This window comes from Chlorocebus sabaeus, chromosome X (genome assembly GCF_047675955.1).
Source record: "Chlorocebus sabaeus isolate Y175 chromosome X, mChlSab1.0.hap1, whole genome shotgun sequence".
Classification (NCBI taxonomy): Eukaryota; Metazoa; Chordata; class Mammalia; order Primates; family Cercopithecidae; genus Chlorocebus; species Chlorocebus sabaeus.
The window spans coordinates 41,382,497-41,400,957 of record NC_132933.1 but is presented as its reverse complement, the minus strand read 5'-3'; the positions used below and the strand labels follow the sequence as shown (position 1 = coordinate 41,400,957).

The window sequence follows — 18,461 nt, the reverse complement described above, 5'->3', positions numbered from 1 at the left end:
CAGGCTTTGGGGTCAGGAAGACCTGGGCTTAAATCCTGGTTTTATGACTTACCAGTTCTGTGGCCTTAAATAAGTTACTCAAGCGCTCTGTGCTTTATTTATTATTACTAAGGTTATCAATCTTAATAATATTACTAGCATTTATCATTTAGTGACTGCTTACTGTGTGCCAGGTCCTGTGCTACAGAATAATTCCTACCTCATAAAGCTATTGTGAGAGTTAAATAAGATATACATTATCAAAGCAACCAGCATTGGGTAAACCTCCTACGACATGACATAAGCTAGTTCCCACCTTCCTTCTCTTTTGGTGCCTGAGAATACTCACGGTAACACTTCTGGTTAGTGATGCAAAGGTGGAAATCATCTTTGGCCAATTTCCTTCAGGCTCTAGGTCTCTGGTCCTATGCTAATTTTCAAGATTACATTTGCAACTGTCCCAGATGCACATCCTGGATTGAAATCCTATTTCAGTTCTAACTGCAACCCTGCTTCTTGCTGCTGCTCACTGGGGGAAGGGGTATTGACTCCAATAGGCCAAAGCTAACTGCAAAAGATAAGCATGTACTCTCTGTGCCCTCTCATGATTCTTTCCTCTGCCGTTTCAAATGAAAAGCTAACAGATCTGAGAATCCGTTTGATTAAATTCTGATAAGTGAATGGTCTGTTTTATTTGTATCATACCTAAATCCAGGTTATATTTAATGGAGTTCATTTTAAAGTAAAAACCTACTTATTGAGCTCCTACAATGTGTTTAAACTTTCTCTGGGAGACGAAGGTAAAAAGACAGCCTTTGTCTTCAATCACATAGAATGAATCACGGTATAGAGCTCTTGCCTCATGGTTTACAGATAAAATTTATACACATTCCTCATTAACCCCCTGTAGTATCCCTGTGAGATGGGAATGATTATCCTCTCCAAGGGAGAAAATGAGGCTCAGATCTATTGGGTGTTGGCTCCACTTTTCCTCTCATCCCTGAGGCCTCCAGGCCTATTCCAATTGGACCTATTCCAATTACTTAACTGTTTTTCCAGCTAAAGGACATGGAAATGTGATAAAGAGCCTCTTTTCTCACCTTCTGGTTGTAAGAAAAGATAAAGACATGAAGCTTCCACAAACATTTACCTCAGTTTTCCAGGTAATGACATCCCTGCTTTGGCAGAGGGAGAGACATATCTTATATCAAGTGGCATTTGCAATTCACGTGCTTGTGACCTTCTGGGAAATTAGTATTTGAAGGTGAGTGTTGCCTCTTGCCCTAAGCAGGTCCAAATGACAAATTTCTCCCCACATCTAAACCCCAGGAGAACAGGGTGCTGTTTCACTGCCTCAAGAAGCACTGATACATTCTTTCACTACTTTCAAGTAAAGTGAAAGTAGTGAAAGTGGCTGAAGGAAAGCAGCACTTATATTTGCCAATACACAGCACAAAACTTTAATGATACTAATTGTAGACTGCCTCCCTGCCTTTACCTTGTAAACAAACATGAGTTGGAGAGAGAAGGGATAGTGTGACCTCCTAAAGTGAGGATCAACAACCCAATTAGCTTCTATTTATTTAATCAGTACAAACACACTGAGAGCCTCTATTGTGTCTAGCACTCTGCTAGCCCCTGCTGGGGGACAGGAAACAACACAACCCTGCTCATTGAAGGCTGGAGGTCTCACAGAAAGTTTCGTAAAGATGGTAGCTCTTAGACTAATCCTTGGAGGATGAATTAAACATGAAAGTGTGGGGGCAGTCCAGGCACTGCCGAGTACAACAAGAAAGATGATGAGACCAGTTATGGCCTAGTTGGGTGATGGGTTGGGGAGAACATGAGGGGTCTTATTTTTTCAACTTAATAGAATATAGGGATTAGAAGTGAGCTAACATTCCAAGGCAATAGCTCATAATCTTGGTATCCCTATCTGAAAAATGGTCTTGAACACTTGCTACCCATTTGCCATTTAAGAGGCTACCATGGAAGAAAAGGCTAGATGTCCTTTCAGATGGTGTCACTGGTGGCGTTATTGCTACAGGAAACATTACTGCTACAGGAAGATCTGCAACTCCTTTAGTAAGGCACAGTTGTGGGGGAAGCAGAAGAATATTGCATCCCAGGGAAAGGTGAGAATGAAGGAAACTAAATTGGTGCCCTATTATGTGCCAGGCACTATGCCAGAAGCTGGGGCAATAAAGTTATAAAAATAATCATTAGTTTTGAATATTTAACATGGCCCAGGCATGGTGCCAGGTACTAGAGTGGCACTATTACTACCACTGCCTCTAATGGTAATCAAAATGAAGGCAACAAACAGTACCATTCATTGAATTCTCACTATGTGCCAGATGCATGGGTTAAAGTAGTGAAGAGAGACAACAGTAAAATCATGCTAATCTGTAATTTGAGGCAAGTATAATTGGATGATATATAGTCAGCTCAAAGTCCAGTTTTAATTTTCATCTCCTGCAATTGGAATTAGTCTGGTCTGTGCAATTTTCCAGTGGGCTCTGTTATAAGAGGCCTTAATAGTATTCCTCTTTAGAAAAAATAAATCTACAAAGGTTTGCCTGAGATTGTACCATTAGAGTCACTCTTGCTTTAAGGGACTACATTGCCAAAACTACCCCTGGATGAAATAATAAATCACATGGCTAAACACGAGTAATATATTAACATGAATTCCTTCATTAGGAACATTGCTGTGTCTTTGGAATTAAAGCAATGTCTGGCTAAAAGAATGGGGGTGAAGTGATGGAGGGTAAAGGAGAGGTCTGGTATCCAGCCTTGGAAATTTCTGTTAAGTAGTCATGCCCACCTCTATACTATGAATAGAGAATAATGCAAAAATGGGTTTCCTGCATTGTCTGTTGACATGCAGACTCATATAGCTGTCTAATGACTTGCCTAATTCTTTGCCCTTTTCCAATCCCCCCAGCCGCAGCCACTTGACCCTCACTCATAGGTTTAGCCTCAGCCTCACTCCAGGCTCAGAGGCCAATCCTTTCTCTGCATGCTTGCTGTTAGGCCTACTGTGCCATCATTCTGAGAATAAGTAGCTAGTGATGGAGTTTCTGGTATCTTTCAAGAATGTATTATTTGGGGATCCATGCCAAGATGGCCAAATAGGAATAGCTCCAGCTTCCAGCTCCCAGTGTGAGCAACACGGAAGACAGGTGATTTCTGCATTTCCAACTGAGGTACCGGGGTCTTCTCACTGGGGTGTGTTGGACAGTGGGGGCAGGACAGTGGATGCAGCCCAAAGAGTGAGAGTCAAAGTAGGGTGAGGCATCGTCTCACCCGGGAAGTGCAAGGGGGAAGGGAATTCCCTTTCCTAGCCAAGGGAAACTGTGACACACAACACCTGGAAAATCAGGTCACTCCCACCCTAATAGTGCGCTTTACCAAGGGTCTTAGCAAATGGCACACCAGGAGATTACATCCCGTGCCTGGCGGAGGGTCCCACACCCACGGAGCCTCCCTCATTGCTAGCACAGCAGTCTGAGATCTAACTGCAAGGTGACAGCAAGGCTGGAGGAAGGGCGCCCGCCATTGCTGAGGCTTAAGTAGCTAAACAAAGCAGCTGGGAAGCTGGAACTGGGTGGAGCCCACCGAACCTCAAGGAGGCCTGCCTGCCTCTGTAGACTCCACCTCTGGGGACAGGGAATAGCCAAACAAAAGGCAGCAGAAACCTCTGCAGATGTAAATGTCCCTGTCTGACAGCTTTGAAGAGAGTAGTGGTGTTCCCAGCACGGGGCTTGAGATCTGAGAACGGAAGTTTGAGATTGTCTGCTCAAGTGGGTCCCTGACCCCTGAGTAGCCTAACTGGGAGACATCCCCCACTAGGGGCAGACTGACACCTCACACTTCACACGGCCGGGTACACTTCTGAGACGAAGCTTCCAGAGGAACGATTAGACAGCAACATTTACTGTTCAGCAATATTCACTCTTCTGCAACCTCCACTGCTGATACCCAGGCAAACAGTCTGGAGTGGACCTCGAGCAAACTCCAATAAACATGCAGCTGAGGGTCCTGACTGTTAAAAGGAAAAATAACAAACAGAAAGGGCATCCACACCAAAACCCCATCTGTGCGTCACCATCATCAAAGACCAAAGGTAGATAAAACCACAAAGATGGAGAAAAAGCAGTACAGAAAAGCTGGAAATTCTAAAAGTGAGAGCACCTCTCCCCCTCCAAAGGAACACAGCTCCTCATCAGCAATGAAACAAAGCTGGACAGAGAATGACTTTGATGAGTTGAGAGAAGAAGACTTCAGACAATCAAACTTCTCCGAGCTAAAGGAGGAATTACAAACCCAGCACAAAGAAACTGAAAACCTTAAAAAAAGATTGACAAATGGCTAACTAGAATAACCAAGGCAGAGAAGTCCATAAATGAACTGATAGAGATGAAAACCATGACACGAGAACTATGTGACAAAAGCACAAGCTTCAGTAACTGACTCGATCAACTGGAAGAATGGGTATCAGTGATTGAAGATCAAATGAATGAAATGAAGCGAGAAGAGAAGTTTAGAGAAAAAAGAGTAAAAAGAAATGAACAAAGCCTCCAAGAAATATGGGGCTATGTGAAAAGACCAAATGTACGTCTGATAGGTGTACCTGAAAGTGACGGGGAGAATGGAACCAAGTTGGAAAACACTCTGCAGGATATTATCCAGGAGAACTTCCCCAACTGAGCAAGATTCAAATTCAGGAAATACAGAGAACACCACAAAGATACTCCTTGAGAAGAGCAACTCCAAGACACATAATTGTCAGATTCACCAAAGTTGAAATGAAGGTAAAATGTTAAGGGCAGTCAGAGAGAAAGGTCGGGTTACCCACAAAGGGAAGCCCATAAGACTTACAGTGGATCTCTCAACAGAAACTCTCCAAGCCAGAAGAGAGTGGGGGCCAATATTCAACATTCTGAAAGAAAAGAATTTTCAACCCAGAATTTCATATCCAGCCAAACTAAGCTTCATAAGTGAAGGAGAAATAAAATCCTTTACAGACAAGCAAATGCTGAGAGATTTTGTCACCACCAGGCCTGCCCTACAAGAGCTCCTGGAGGAAGCACTAAACATGGAAAGGAGCAACCGATACCAGCCACTGCAAAAACATGCCAAAATGTAAAGACAATCAATGCTAGGAAGAAACTACATCAACTAATTAGCAAAATAACCAACTAACATCATAATAACAAGATCAAGTTCACACATAACAATATTAACCTTAAATGTAAATGGGCTAAATGCTCCAATTAAAAGACACAGGGTGGCAAATTGGAAAAATAGTCAAGACACATCGATTTCCTGTATCCAGGAGACCCATCTCACGTGCAGCAACACACATAGGCTCAAAATAAAGGGATGGAGGAAGATCTACCAAGCAAATGGAAAACAAAAAAAGGCAGGGGTTGCAATCCTAGTCTCTGATTAAACAGACTTTCAACCAACAAAGATCAAAAGAGACAAAGAAGGCCATTACATAATGGTAAAGGGATCAATTCAACAAGAAGAGCTAACTATCCTAAATATATATGCACCCAATACAGGAGCACCTAGATTCATAAAGCAAGTCCTTAGAGACTTACGAAGGGACTTAGACTCCCACACAATAATAATGGGAGACTTTAACACCACACTGTCAACATTAGACAGATCAACGAGACAGAAAGTTAACAAGGATATCCAGGAATTGAACTCAACTCTGCACCAAGCAGACCTAATAGACATCTACAGAATTCTCCACCCCAAATCAACATAATATACATTCTTCTCAGCACCACATCGCACTTATTCCAAAATTGACCACATAGTTGGAAGTAAAGATCTCCTCAGCAAATGTACAAGAACAGAAATTATAACAAACTGTCTCTCAGATCACAGTGCCATCAAACTAGAACTCAGGATTAAGAAACTCAATCAAAACCACTCAACTACATGGAAGCTGAACAACCTGCTCCTGAATGACTACCGGGTACATAACGAAATGAAGGCAGAAATCAAGATGTTCTTTGAAACCAATGAGAACAAAGACACAACGTACCAGAATCTCTGGGACACATTTAAGCAGTGTGTAGAGGGAAATTTATAGCACTAAATGCCCACAAGAGAAAGCAGGAAAGATCTAAAATGGACACCCTAACATCACAATTAAAAGAACTAGAGAAGCAAGAGCAAACACATTCAAAAGCTAGCAGAAGTCAAGAAATAACTAAGATCAGAGCAGAACTGGAGGAGATAGAGACACAAAAAAACCTTCAAAAAATCAATGAATCCAGGAGTTGGTTTTTTGAAAAGATCAACAAAATTGATAGACCACTAGCAAGACTAATAAAAAAGAAAAGAGAGAAGAAACAAATAGACACAATAAAAAATGATAAAGGGGATATCACCACCGACCCCACAGAAATAGAAACTACCATCAGAGAATACTGTCAACACCTCAACCAAATAAACTAGAAAACCTAGAAGAAATGAATAAATTCCTGAACACATGCACTCTCCCAAGACTACACCAGGAAGAAGTTGAATCCCTGAATAGACCAATAACAGGCTCTGAAATTGAGGCAATAATTAATAGCCTACCAACCAAAAAAAGTCCAGGACCATATGGATTCACAGCCGAATTCTACCAGAGGTACAAGGAGGAGCTGGTATCATTCCTTCTGAAACTATTCCAATCAATAGAAAAAGAAGGAATCCCCCCTAACTCATTTTATGAGGCTAACATCATCCTGATACCAAAGCCTGGCAGAGACACAACAAAAAAAGAGAATTTTAGACCAATATCCCCGATGAACATCACTGCAAAAATCCTCAGTAAAATTCTAGCAAACCGAATCCAGCAGCACATCAAAAATCTTACCCACCATGATCAAGTTGGCTTCATCCCTGGGATACAAGGCTGGTTCAACACACGCAAATCAATAAACGTAACCCAGCATATACACAGAACCAAAGACAAAAAAACCACATGATTATCTCAATAGATGTAGAAAAGGCCTTTAACAAAATTCAACAGCCCTTCATGATAAAAACTCTCAATAAATTCGCTATTGATGGAACATATCTCAAAATAGTAAGAGCTATTTATGACAAACCCACAGCCAATATCATACTGAATGGGCAAAAACTGGAAGCATTCCCCTTGAAAACTGGCGCAACACAGGGATGCCCTCTCTCACCACTCCTATTCCACATAGTGTTGGAAGTTCTGGCCAGGGCAATCAGGCATGAGAAAGAAATAAAGGGTATTCAATTAGGAAAAGAGGAAGTCAAATTGTCCCTGTTTGCAGATGACATGATTGTATATTTAGAAAACTCCATCATCTCAGCCCAAAATCTCCTTAAACTAATAAGCAACTTCAGCAAAGTCTCAGGATACAAAATCAATGTGCAAAAGTCACTAGCATTCTTTTTTTTTTTTTTTTTTTTTTTTTTTTTGAGATGGAGTCTTGCTCTGTCGCCCAGGCTGGAGTGCAGTGGCCGGATCGCAGCTCATTGCAAGCTCCACCTCCCGGATTTACGCCATTCTCCTGCCTCAGCCTCCCCAGTAGCTGGGACTATAGGTGCCCGCCACCTCGCCTGCCTAGTTTTTTTGTATTTTTTAATAGAGACGGGATTTCTCCGTGTTAGCCAGGATGGTCTCGATCTCCTGACCTTGTGATCCGCCCGTCTCGGCCTCCCAAAGTGCTGGGATTACAGGCTTGAGCCACCGCGCCCGGCCGTCACTAGCATTCTTATACAACAATAACAGACAATCAGAGAGCCAAATCATGAGTGAACTCCCATTCACTATTGCTTCGAAGACAATAAAATACCTAGGAATCCAACTTACAAGGGATGTGAAGGACCTCTTCAAGGAGAGCCACAAACCACTGCTCGATGAAATAAAAGAGGACACAAACAAATGGAAGAATATTCCATGCTCATGGATAGGAAGAATCAATATCGTGAAAATGGCCATACTGCCCAAGGTAATTTATAGATTCAATGCCATCCCCATCACGCTATCAATGACTTTCTTCACAGAATTGGAAAAAACTACTTTAGAGTTCACATGGAACCAAAACAGAGCCTGCATTGACAAGACAGTCCTAAGCCAAAAGAACAAAGCTGGAGGCATCACGCTACCTGACTTCAAATTATACTATAAGGCTACAGTAACCAAAACAGCATGGTACTGGTACCAAAACAGAGATATAGACCAATGGGACAGAACAGAGCCCTCAGAAATAATAGCACACATCTACAACCATCTGATCTTTGAGAAACCTGACAAAAGCAAGAAATGCGGAAAGGATTCCCTATTTAATAAATGGTGGTAGATAAACTGGCTAGCCATAAGTAGAAAGCTGAAACTGGATCCCTTCCTTACATCTTATACAAAAATTAATTCAAGATGGATTAGAGATTTAAATGTTAGACCTAAAACCATAAAAACCCTAGAAGAAATCCTAGGCTAAATACCATTCAGGACATAGGCATGGGCAAGGACTTCATGTCTAAAACACCAAAAGCAATGGCAACAAAAGCCAAAATTGACAAATGGGATCTAATTAAACTAAAGAGCTTCTGCACAGCAAAAGAAACTACTATCAGAGTGAACAGGCAACCTACAGAATGGGAGAAAATTTTTGCAATCTACTCATCTGACAAAGGGTAATATCCAGAATCTACAAAGAACCCAAACAAATTTACAAGAAAAAAACAAACAACCCCATCAAAAAGTGGGCAAAGGATATGAACAGACACTTCTCAAGAGAAGACATTTATACAGCCAACAGACACGTGAAAAAATGCTGATCATCACTAGCCATCAGAGAAAAGCAAATCAAAACCACAATGAGATACCATCTCACACCAGTTAGAATGGCAATCATTAAAAAGTCAGGAAACAACAGGTGCTGGAGAGGATGTGGAGAAGTAGGAACACTTTTACACTGTTGGTGGGACTGTAAACTAGTTCAACCATTGTGGAAGACAGTGTGGCCATTCTTCAAGGATCTAGAACTAGAAATACCATTTGACCCAGCCATCCCATTACTGGGAATATACCCAAAGGATTATAAATCATGCTGCTATAAAGACACATGCACACGTATGTTTATTGTGGCACTATTCACAGTAGCAAAGACTTGGAATCAACCCAAATATTCATCAATGACAGACCGGATTAAGAAAATGCGGCACATATACACCATGGAATACTATGCAGCCATAACAAGGATGAGTTCATATCCTTTGTTAGGGACATGGAGGCAGTTGGAAACCATCATTCTCAGCAAACTATCACAAGAACAGAAAACCAAACAGCGCATGTTCTCACTCATAGGTGGGAATTGAACAATGAGATCACTTGGACACAGGAAGGGGAATATCACACACCGGGTCCTATTGTCGGGAGGAGGAGCGGGGGAGGGATAGCATTAGGAGATATGCCTAATGTAAATGATGAGTTAATGGGTGCAGCACACCAACATGGCACATGTATACATATGTAACAAACCTGCACGTTGTGCACATGTACCCCAGAACTTAAAGTATAATAAAAAAGAGAAAAAAGAAGAATGCATTATTTGGAAGGTTTTTTCCCATTGCTGTTTACCTTTATACTTGGCAGATGCACTCATCTGCCATTAACCAAAGCTAAGCCTCGAGGTATACTCTTAACTAAAGAAAGAAAACCTGCCGGTATTTCGTGCCATTCTGCCAGTGAACCCCACTCACAATGTAGTTCTCCAACCATGAAAGATTAAGAATGGTCTAACAGGCTGCCTCAGAGGGCTTCTCATGTTCTCTCTTTTATTGCTGCTGGCCGGAGGAGTTTGTCTAATAGAATCTGTGTCTTTTGTGGGCTTAAATGATGCGATTCAAAGAGCTAAATCAATGGACTTGGCAGAAGGCCAGGGCACAAAATGGCTTCGGCGAATCCCAGCCCAGATTGCTGCCCAGCATAAGGCTTCATCTGTGAGGAGGAAAGGCTGGCTTTCTACCTAACTAAGAAAACATCAGTACCTTCAGAGTGTCGCCGTATCTGTGCACAGCTTGCACCGTGTGTCATGAAGACTGCAGCTTAAATGGTAAAACCCTTGTGACCTCTCACAGTTTTCCAAATTTATCTGTCTAGTTGTCTATCTCTTCAGGGCCTTTCTAAGGCAAGTAAATTTAATCTGATAAATTTGTACAATCTAAGGTGTGATTGACTGGTAACACATTGAATAAATAATTCTTAATATATACCAGGCACTATAATAGAAGCTGATGATAATGACTGACTGGCTTAAAACTATACTTCTCTTAGGAAAAAAAAAATAATACTTGAACAGGGACCTTGAATGAGCAATCCAAAAAGTGACTATAGTGGAAATGTCATGCATAAAAGCACAGGAGGGTGCTGGTCATGGGAAAGTTATGAGGATGTTGATTATGAGAGCGTTTTGTCTTCTTTGAGATTATCACTTTGAGAACGAATTTTAATGTAATGACACTATTCTTTCCCTGAAAGGTCAAGATCTTGAACCTCCTGTAAAGAACTCCAAAGTCCATCTAGAATAACCCCCAGCCCAATGAAAAAGTCCCCCTGACTGTATCCTTGTTAGGTGATTGTTCGGTTAATCAGCACCTCCGCAGATGGAACACTCACCACTTCCTCACCTGCGTGGTGAACACTGACTTTCAGCAAGTACTCTCCTATGTTCAGCTGAAATCACCTGCCTATAACTTTTATGCCCTGGCCCAAGTTCTGCTCTCTAGAGCAGCATCAAGCAAAGCTCCTCTTTATTACACATGACAACTTTCAAATGTTTAATGTCAGCAGTAATGTATTCCTCTACCTAACTATTCTCAGTTTCTTCGATCACTGTTATTACTTTCCAGATTTTGCAGTATCCTACTGGTCTGCTTCTAGTTATAAAGTACTTTGTTTCTCTTAAAGTGTAATGTTCAGAAGTGAACACAGTGCTCTAGAAATGGTCAGGCCAGCACAGATTATACTGTGGCTTTTTTTTTTTTTTTGGTTCATTCATTCATTCATTCATTCATTCAGCAATGCTTTGTTGAGGTCATAGTACTGCAACATCTTGGTTCAGGAGGCACTTTAAACCATTCTGTATAGTAATATATTTGTAGTATTTTGTTTTTCATGTGTATAAATCTTGTCAATCTAATTATTTCCTTAATTTATAAATAAGGTAAGGCTCAACACTTATTCTGTGCCAGATACTGTGTATACTAAATGTTTTGTATACATTATTTAAATTAATACTCACTTTCAGACAGTTACCACTATTATCTCCCACCTTACAGATAAGGAACCTGAAGCACAGAGAGGTTAAGTAATTTTTTAAAGTCACGCAGCTAGTAAGTGGTGGGAATGGGATTGGAGTCAAGCTTCTGGCACCAGAGTCTACATTCCTGACTACTTCAATGAAGGCAAATTCTTTTGTATGCTCCACAAAATCTATGAGAGTGCCAGCAATAGTAGATATTCAGTGTTTCAGTTCAATAAGTACTTGCTGTACATCTAGTATTTGTCATGCCCAGAGCACTTAGTAGTAGGGAACATAAATATGCATATATAAATGACATTGCCCTTGCTGTCAAGCAACTCCAAGTCCAGAGGGGGAGACAAAAATGTAAATAAGTTAAACATAGTGCAGGGTGATAGGGATTCAAATCGATAGTAGGGATACAAAGAAGGAAGTGTTCAACTTCAACTGTTGGAGATAAGGGAAGGCATCACAGAGGAAGTAATATTTGAGCTATGTCTTGAAAGGTTGGTAAGAGTTTCCTAGACAGCAATGAGCTAGGGATGGTCATTCTAGGTTGTAGATACAGCATGTGCTCAGATGTGGGTATATAAAACACAATGTATTTAAGAGCACACTGGCCTTCTATCCGTTCTTTAAACCTGTCAAGCATGTGATCACTTAGGGGTCCTTACATTTTAGTCCTCTTCCGTAAAGCTGCACAGTTTCTCTCCTATTGTGTAGCTTCAGAACAAATATCCTGAACTACTTCAATGAAGGCAGATTCTTTTGTATGCTCCACAAAATCTGTGAGAGTGCCAGCAATAGTAGATATTCAGTGAAGCCTTTCAAGACCACTCTTTCAAGCCCCACACATGTCATTCTGCATCTCACTATCCTAGCTTGATTTCCGTCTACATTTTTTTTCAAGGTAAGTTCAAGAACTTATAATTATTTGAATTAACTATATTTTTGTTTGTTTACTATTTTAACATTTGGCTCTCCCAACCCAAATGTAAACTCCCTAATAGCCAGAACCTCATCAGTCATGTTCACCATTTTATTCCCAGTACCTGGCACATAGTAAGCTCCCAATAAACATGTATTGAATTATTATATGAAAGAATGGTGGGGATAGAGATGGGAGAATGCTCTGTTGGCAGAGCCCTGCTTTTGTTTTTAAGGTTAACCACATCCCCATGCAGTCATGGGCTGGGCAAGAAGCCCCTCCTTCACCTCAAGGAATGAGTCTTAATTATTCTAAGGCTAAGTTATTAGGTTGGTGGAAAAGTAATTGCATTTTGTGACTCTACACATCCAAGAAATTCAAAGACCTCCAATAAGGAAAAACTGAAAGAAATTCCCACTAATACACACTACAATCAAACTGTCAAAAGCCAAAGACAGAGAATCTTGAAATCAGTGAGGGAAGTGACTCGTCACATACAAGGGATGCTCAACAAAATTAACATCCAGTTTCTCTTCAGAAACCACACACAGAGATCCAAATTCAGTAGATGATAAGCGTTAAAAGAAATAAAAAATCTTCAATCAAGAGTTCTATATCCTGCAAAATGATTCTTCTAAAATGAGGCAAAAGTAAGACATTCTTAGACAAAAGCTGAGGAAGTTTGTTGTTTACTGATCTGTCCAACAATAGATGCTAAAGGGAGTCCTTGAGATTGGATTGCAATTTGAAGCCATATGAAGAAATAAAGAATGCTGATAATTACAGCATAATGCTGTAACTACATAGCTAAATTTAAAAGCCAGTGTTATTGTACTTTTGGTTTGTAAGCCCCGTTTTTTTCTATATGATTTAAAAGACAAATGCATGAAACCAAAATTATGAATCTATGTTGGTGGACACACATGATACAAAAAAGTTGTGACAATAACAACATAAAGGAAAAGAGAGCTGCATAGGAACAGATTTATTTATATTATTTAAGCTATGTTATTAATTCAAGGCAGTTTGCTATATATTTAAGATGTTAATTTAAATCTCCATGGTAGCCACTAAGAAAATAACTAAGAAATATCTAGAATAGGAAATGAGAAGTGAGTTAAAATGATATACTACAAAACTCAAATACAAAAGAAGGTATTAATGAAGGAATTGAAGAACAAAAAATATGTGACATGTAGAAAATAAATGATAAAATGGCAGAATTAAGTCCAGTAATTACAATTCAAAGGATTTGGGTGAGGGCAATGGGACATAATCATGTCACATTTGGATATGTTGGTGTTTGAGGTTTTCTCTGGGGTAGGGGACATCAGGAGGAGCGATCCAGTCAGCATCTGAAGCTTATTATTGAGAGCTAGTAATGTAAAATTGGGAATCATCGCATATTGATGAAAGGTTCTCAACCCTGGCTACATATTAAATACCCTTTTACAAATATCCATGCTTAAGTCACCCCTCCTCTCCACAATGACATTTTAAAATAGCTCCCCAGGTGAATATAACCTGCAGCCAGGATGAAGTATCATATTGTAAGTGGTAACTGGAGCAATTAGGAATTAATATGATCATGAGGGATAATGCAAAGAGATCAGGGAAACTGGAAAAGAAATTTCTACTTAGGATGGAAGTCTAGTACACTGTCTAGTACAGTAGCCACTAGCCACACGTGACTATTTAAATTTAAATAAATTAAAATGAAATAAATTCAATTCCTCAGTTGCATCAGCCACATTTTAAGCACTCAATAGTTACATGTGGCTCATGGTTACTATATTGGAAAGTATAGACATATAACATTTTCATCATTGTGGAAAGTTTTATTGGATAGTGCCAAATGACCCAAATTTCTCTTCTGCCTCTAAAATGACTATAATACAGGGGACTCTTTCAATTTTAAGGTTAAAAATGCAGTATCTATGTTAAAATGTCAGTGCTTTCATTTGCATAATGTATTTTCATGGCTATAAACACGTGTGCTTTTATTTTTGTAAGCTTTTTCTTCTCCTTCTCTCCAATGTCCAGAGGAGGTTTGTATAACCACTGATATCTGGACTAAATCAATATATTTTATTTTCACTGAGGTGAAGACATAAGTAAAAAGTTATATATTTGTTTCCCTTAAGTCACTCAGCTGCATGGGGGATTTTAAATCTGTTGCTCAACACTCATTATCACTTTGTCTGCATGATGTTCCTTGAAGTAGTCAAGGTAAAAGCAGAATGGAATGACACTAAAACAGCAAATAATAAGCAGTGTAACTCATTAAAAGTCTTGCGTTTGATAACTAGTCTTGGATTGGCTTTAATCCCAGATCCCACAGGGCCATCAGAAATTAGCCTGTCCCATTTCCATTGCCCCTTTACTTTGGAATCTAATGTGACAATGTTCACACAGGAGCTTATTGGCCAAACTTCCTTAAATGGGACAAAGGGACTACTTTACAAAATTGTTTTATTTTATTAATGAATGAATGAATGAAATTTTTTTTGAGACGGAATCTCACTCTGTTGCCCAGACAGGAGTGCAGTGGTGCAATCTCGGCTCACTGCAATCTTCATCTCCCAGGTTCAAGTGATTCTTCTGCCACAACCTCCCGAGTAGTTGGGACTACAGGCACGCACCACTACGCCTGGCTAAGTTTTGTATTTTTAGTGGAGATGAGGTTTCACCATATTGGCAAGGCTGGTCTCAAACTCCTGACCTTGTGATCTGTCCTACTTGGCCTCTCAAAGTGCTGGGATTACAGGCGTGAGCCACCGCGCCTGGTCTTCAAAACTGTTTTTAAATGATAACAGGGAATCTGGGTGAAAGGTACATGGGAGTTCTTTTTACTATTTTTGTAACTTTTCTATGTCTCTGAAATTATTTCAAAATAAAAATTGCAAAAAATTACTTAAACCAGCAAATCATGAATACATAAAATCAAACTATATGACTTAAAATAAATCTTTCCTGTCTTCTTCCCCCATGCATTTTAAAATTAACTCATCCTTAATACACATTTTTGTACCCAGTTTTCTTTACTTAATATTGTATAGGAATTTTTCATACATAATTATCTGTAATAACGCTCTTTGCATATACTGCCCTTCCCACCACCAATTTCTCTTGTGGGGAAATAGCTCTGACAGGTGAGATTGAGATAGTGTGCTTTCTACCATCCTGTGTTAAAATACCCTACTAAAATGGCTACATAATATTTCATTTGGTCATGTCAAGTATACTACAATGTATTTAACTAGTCTCCAGCTTGGGAATATTTAAGGTTTCTTCCATTGATCTATATTGTTGTAAATGAAGCTGAGTCACATATCTCCAGGTTATTTGCTCAGTATAGCTTCCTAGAAGTCAAATTACTGGACCAAAACCTGGGAGCATTTTTAAAGCTCTCAATACATACTGCTGAACTTCTTCCTAAATTATTTTATTAATTTAACAGCAGTGGCTTTCTAAGGGGAATGAAAACATATCAGGAATCCCAGGAAACAATCAACATTTGACTGGATAAAAAAAAATGTGGAATAGTATGTAGCCACAAAAAGAAAGAAATCATGTCTTTTGCAGCAACATGGAGGGAGCTGGAGGCCATTATCCTAAGTGAACTAACTCAGAAACAGAAAACCAATACCACATGTTCTCATTTATAAGTGGGAACCAAACAATGGGTACACATGAACATAAAGATGGAAATAATAGACACTGGGAACTTCAGAAATGGGGATGATAGAAGGGGGATGAGGGCTGAAAAATTACCTATCAGGTAGGGTTCACTATTTGGATAATGGGTACACTAGAAGCCCATTCCCCACCAGTAAGCAATACACCCATGTAACAAACAAGCACATGTATCTCCAAATCTAAATAAAATAAAAGAAATCCCAGGGAACAGAGGCGAACCTTAGTTTCTTCATGTACAATGAATGATTTATGATCCAAAGTCCCTTCCCCTCTCACACATTCTTAAGATTCTCTGATTCTGTAATAAATGAATAATGTGTTATGAATGAAGTACATTTAAGATGTTCCAATAGATGATATTTCCATCTTGTGAGAAAAAAAGATTGAGGAACCCTTCAAATGATGGCCTGCAGATGTGGTAAAAGTACAATAGAACTAGAATTCGAATTGGAGCTTGAAAATGTGACTGAATTGCTGCAATCTCATAAAACTTTAATGTATGAAGAGTTGCTTCTTATGGATGAGCAAAGAAAGTGGTTTCTTGAGATGGAATATATTCCTGGTGAATAGGCTGTGAAACATTGTTGAAATGACAACAAAAGATTTAGCATATTACATAAACTTAGTTGATAAAACAGTGGCAGGGTTTCAGAGGATTGGTTCCAAAACTGAAAGAAGTTTTACTGCAGGTAAAATGCTATCAAACAGCATTGCATGCTACAGATAAATCTTTTATGAAAGGAAGAGTCAATCGATGTGGCAAACTTAATTGTTGTCTTATTTTAAGAAATTGCCACAGGCACTTCAACCTTCAGCAACCACCACCCTTACCAGTCAACCTGATCAGTCAGCAGTCATCAACATTGTGGCAGGACCATCCACCAGCAAAAAGATTATGACTCGCTGAAAACTCAGATAATCATTAACATTTTAACATTTTTTAGCATACAGTATTTTAAAATTAATGTTTGTATATTTTTTAAATAATGTTATTGCATACTTAATAGGCTATAGTATAGTGTAAACATAAATCTTATATGCATTGGGAGATGAAAATGTTTGACTTGCAACATTCACTTTATTGCGACGGTCTGGAACTGAACCCTCAATATCTCCGAGGTTTGCTTGTGAACATTTGACCATCCTTCTGTTTCAGGACAGGACTTTGTAAAATGAGTTCCAAATTTTACCTGCTATTTTTTTCCAATTATAAAAACACATGGAGGATATCAGTGTCTAGAGCATTGCTAGCACTAAATGAAATTGTAAATATCAATGTTAGCTGAAGTTATTGGGTGGTGGATAGGAAAGTTATATGGAAGAGGTAGAAGTTGAGCTGATTTTTAAAGGCTGGGTAGGATACAGATAGACAGATGTAGGAGCTGGGAGAAAACTTTCATTATATGTGGGGTGGGGATGCAAGTCAAGGGTGAGAATTGGTACTGTCTTGGATACGGCAATATTTAGAAAGAGAGGGAAGAATGTAGGAGTAGGTAAGCTGGACCTACTCGTTGGAGGATGTTGAACATCTGGTTGAGAAGCTATGACTTGATCTTATAGGCACTGAAGAGACACTCTAGGTTCTTAAAGAAGTGATCAAGAAAACTGTGTTATAAGGTGACTCCTATGGCTATGTCAATGGTGAACTAGAGTAGGAGAGAATGGGGCTGTGTCATAAGTTAATAGATTCTATCTAGAATGGTGGTAGTCTGAATGGAGAAGAGGAGAATTTTAGAGTTATTTCAAAGGAAGATAAAACAAGCCTTGTTAATGAATAAACTCTAGAGAGTGGGGCATAAGAGAAACCTTAAAATAATATCCAAGTTTAAGCCTTAGGACTGGAAGAGTTATAGTGCTGCTATCTGTGTGACTGAGAAAGGCCATTTACTAGGCTGATTACTAGGGTCCTGATATTTCCAGGAGAATCTGAGTTCCTGTCAAATAGATTCTATTTCTTCATGACTTCTATTGTTTTTCAAAGATGCTGAATTTGCTTTTTTGGTTTTCATTTGGCAGTAACTTTTAACGTTTTAACTTTGTTTATCGGCCCCAGAGAGTTCTGCCAAATAATGATCTTAAATGTTGAAATGCACTCAAGAAGTTCTGCTGAGTACTCCCTTATACTGCAGTCACCTTCAGTGTGATTATCTTATAAATTTCTCATTTTGCATATCGGGTACTCTAAAACCAGGTCAACCTTATTGTTACTCAGAGAGTTTTACTTTTCTACAAGGTCATGTTTCCTGCAAAGTGGTAATTCAGCACATTCCTGCCTGCCCCCACATACAAAATTAAGACTTAAAACGTTACAGTAGAACAGCTTCATAATGAAAGAGAAAAACTTATCAGGGAACATTTGTGAAAGTAATGATATGTACCTCTATTTGTAAATTGGTGCAGTTTAAAAATAGTGTACTGGGAATAAGGAGACGTATATTGTAGTCCCAGCTCTGTCACTAACTTGAAGTGTGAACTCAGGCAAGTCACATTACCTTTTTTTTTTTTTTATACACGGAGTCTCACTCTGTCGTCCAGACTGGAGTGTGGTGGCGCAATCGAGA

At 39.4% G+C, this 18,461-nt stretch overlaps 1 protein-coding gene across 1 annotated transcript in view; it reads right to left on the bottom strand.

Moving 5' to 3' along the window:
* TRPC5 (transient receptor potential cation channel subfamily C member 5) overlaps nt 1-18,461 on the bottom strand; it is a 327,735-nt gene that overhangs the window by 198,515 nt on the left and 110,759 nt on the right. The window lies entirely within an intron of this gene.